General features: G+C 34.5%; 1 long non-coding RNA gene across 2 annotated transcripts in view; it reads right to left on the bottom strand.

The window, feature by feature from the left end:
• Positions 1-1,518: 1,518 nt before the first annotated feature.
• LOC103468046 (uncharacterized) overlaps positions 1,519-3,132 on the bottom strand; it is a 2,665-nt gene continuing 1,051 nt past the window's right edge. Inside the window, exons 2-3 of one of the 2 annotated variants that reach the window (XR_534147.2) lie at positions 2,969-3,025; positions 1,519-1,774 (exon numbers count right to left, since the gene is read on the bottom strand). This is a non-coding gene — a long non-coding RNA (uncharacterized LOC103468046). The remainder of the gene's footprint in view (positions 1,775-2,968; positions 3,026-3,132) is intronic. The other variant, XR_534146.2, reaches the window with a different exon arrangement.

Here is a 3,132-nt window from a genome sequence, read left to right as displayed (position 1 = left end):
GCAGAGAAGGGAAAAGTTATGTGGCCCTCACAGGAAAAGGTTTGGGGACCCCTGGTCTTGATCTTTCACAGAACAGCTTCAACTATGGAGCAGCTTCAAAGGAAAGGTTTCCGCAGTGTGGGACCATTTTGATCTTATATTGGAAAATAAATTTTTCATTTTTGTTGTTTCATCCGGTTCTTGTCACTTTCTACTTGAACTATCTCTTGAACTATCTGAATCCAAATTCAGCTGAAACTGACTCTTAGTTTACCGTATGATTGGTAAAAACAGTCTCCGCGCTCCTTCTCTACACAGTAAAAAAAAAATCTCCGTAAAAAAACGGAAAATGTCCTGGTAATTTTCTGCCAGTACATTTTCTGTTTTTTTACAGAATTTCCAGCAGAATTTTTCCCGTAATTTAACAGCTTTTATATGTTAAATTTTTAACATAGAAAACTGTTAAATTACGAAAAAACCCTGTTAAATTACGGGAAAAATTCTGCTGGAAATTCCGTAAAAAAACAGAAAATGTACTGGCAGAAACTTACCAGGACATTTTCTGTTTTTTTTTACGGAAACATTTTTAACTAAAATACTGTTAAATTACGGGAAACTTCTGATGGAAATTCTGTTAAAAAACTGAAAATATCCAGGCAAAAAGTTACCAGGACATTTTCAGTTTTCTTTTTCTTCCAGAATTTCCATCAAAATATTTTCCATAATTTAACATTTATGTCAAATATACCAATAATTTGTTAACACAAAACTGAAATTCTCTGTCTTTTGTGATATATTCACACACTTAAAAAAAAAAAACCTTGGACATTTCCAAATACTTTTGTCTTCCAAACCATTGAAGTCTGTATTCTATATTAATTATAGTGTAAAATATATTAAAGTTAATGTATTTAATATATTCCTAGCATAATTTTGAAACAAAACTAAATTCTAAGTCTACAGGAAATGTAGTTGTAGAACACCACTTAGTTTGAAAGTAGCTCATGCAAAGTGATATAAAAATAAAACCATCCGACAATTAGCAGATTTTATTTTGCAATTTAAGACCATAAATTGACGTCATCTAGTCTTTATAACTAGCCTTTGCTATTATATATTAAGAGTTAAACATATTCTTGAGCTTGCTAATGTTTATCTTCTGCACATCACAACTAATTTATTGTATTTTACTATACAAGTTTCAACGTATAAATTAAATRTAAAGCAATCTTGACTCTAGTCTTTGTAGTCAAACAGTTTTGTTAATTACTATAAGATGGAACATACAAAAAATTGCTTTGGAACATGAAAATCATAGTTGTAAACAGGACCAACATACTTCAAAATAAATGCCGAAAAATAAATTTAATACAGGTATAAATATTTAGTTAAAAATCAAACGCTACATGAACACAGCCTAATGCCAACGACAGTGGAAGACACTGGATGCATGAGTGTGTTCTCTCATTGCCTCTAGTCGCTGTGAACATAAAAGAAAAGTCTATTTTATGTTTATGTTCTGCAAAAAAAGGTTAATCCAACTCTTAGGTCCAGTTACCAAGAGCTTAAAATGTTCTGTGACCAGTTCTTGTGCTTCGCAAAGGTTCTTGGTGCACCAGGTTTGATGAGATGATCAATCTCGTTTAAACTTCAAAAGGCTCACATTTCCCATGGATTCCCAGTCATTCAGTTCATTAAGGGACTTGAACCATCTGGTTGGGATGCAAAGCTGCTTCTTCACCTTCGTCTGCATCGTGTCAGTCGACCTCATTCAGGGTTTGAGCCCAGAAAATCTCTAAACAAARAGAATGGATACTCAAGTTTAACACAGAAACACTTCATGTTATAAACATACTTTTTACAAAACGCTTCTGAATTACATTACAGCAGCACATCACCTTTCTCATCAGTGTCTCACCAATTGCTAATACCTCTTCACAAACAACATTGAGTAATTTTGATTTAAAAAAATAAACACTAGGAGCGCGTCAATTGCAGATTTCTGGCCAATCTTTAAAAATCTGACTTGTCAATTCTGATTTTGTCCAATGCTGATCGTCTTGTCTGAACATTGCTAAATGCAGAAAACGTCAGTGGGTTGGCAACAGTGGGGTGACTATTGATTACTGCAAACATGGAGACATGACCTGGTGGGCCGGTCTATCAGTCAAATGTCTCTAACAGGAGAGGAAAGCGTTGATTTTTAGATCTTTGCTGGGGTAGATAAGATCAGTGGAAGAAATCACTTTCACATGTATTGGCGGATCACCAATCTTCAAAATTAAGGATTTGGGGAAGATTTATTGGTGCACCCCTAACATACACAATACACAAATATTTTCTTTTGAAAATAAAAACATACATTTTTGCACATTTGTTCAAATAAAGTCACCATGTCATGATTTTATGTAATGAAACATATAATTTGTGAAAATAAAAACACCTCCACTCCCCCTGAGCTACTATTTCCATCTGAAGAAATCCATCACTCCCAACCAAAACCAACCAATCAGAGACAGGAGGATAGTCTTAGCGCTGTCAATCAACCTCTTCATGCTGTCAATCAACATTACAGGAAAACTGTTTATCCACTGTCATCGGTGTCCATGCTAACTAGGCTTAGCATTCATGAGAGGTTCTGTTAGCTGCAGCGTAGCCACATGCAAGAGATCAGGGAGAAGTGGGATGAGCAGCACCACAAGAGTTTGTGATTGACACGCTAAGACCTGCCTCGTGACTCTGACTGTTTGAATCCAGTTAGCACTGGCTAGCAGAAGAGCTACATTTTTTTCACAGATTATCTCTCATGCAATATCAGTGACAGCTTCAACAAATATGTAAAAAAAAAAAGTATCATAAGTTACATAGTGCTGCATTAGACATTATTAGAAAGACACATAAAACATTATGCCTGTTATTGCAGAAAACACCACACACTTCTTAATTTAAACTAAAGGTTTAACAGGTTGAGTAAAACAAATGTACACACCTATTTTAAAGATGCCTAGTTGCTTTCCAGGAAAAGTTCAGGAGTGTCTGGATGCAGCTGTTGAGGAGAGGAAACAAAATAACCATAGAAGGAGAAAGAAATATAAACACCAAAACATGCAAGTCTTCCAATAATTAAATCAATTAGTTTTTTTTTTGTTTTTT

The sequence above is a fragment of the Poecilia reticulata genome, linkage group LG7 (assembly GCF_000633615.1).
Source record: "Poecilia reticulata strain Guanapo linkage group LG7, Guppy_female_1.0+MT, whole genome shotgun sequence".
NCBI classification, from domain to species: Eukaryota; Metazoa; Chordata; class Actinopteri; order Cyprinodontiformes; family Poeciliidae; genus Poecilia; species Poecilia reticulata.
This window is presented reverse-complemented; position numbering and strand designations above follow the sequence as displayed.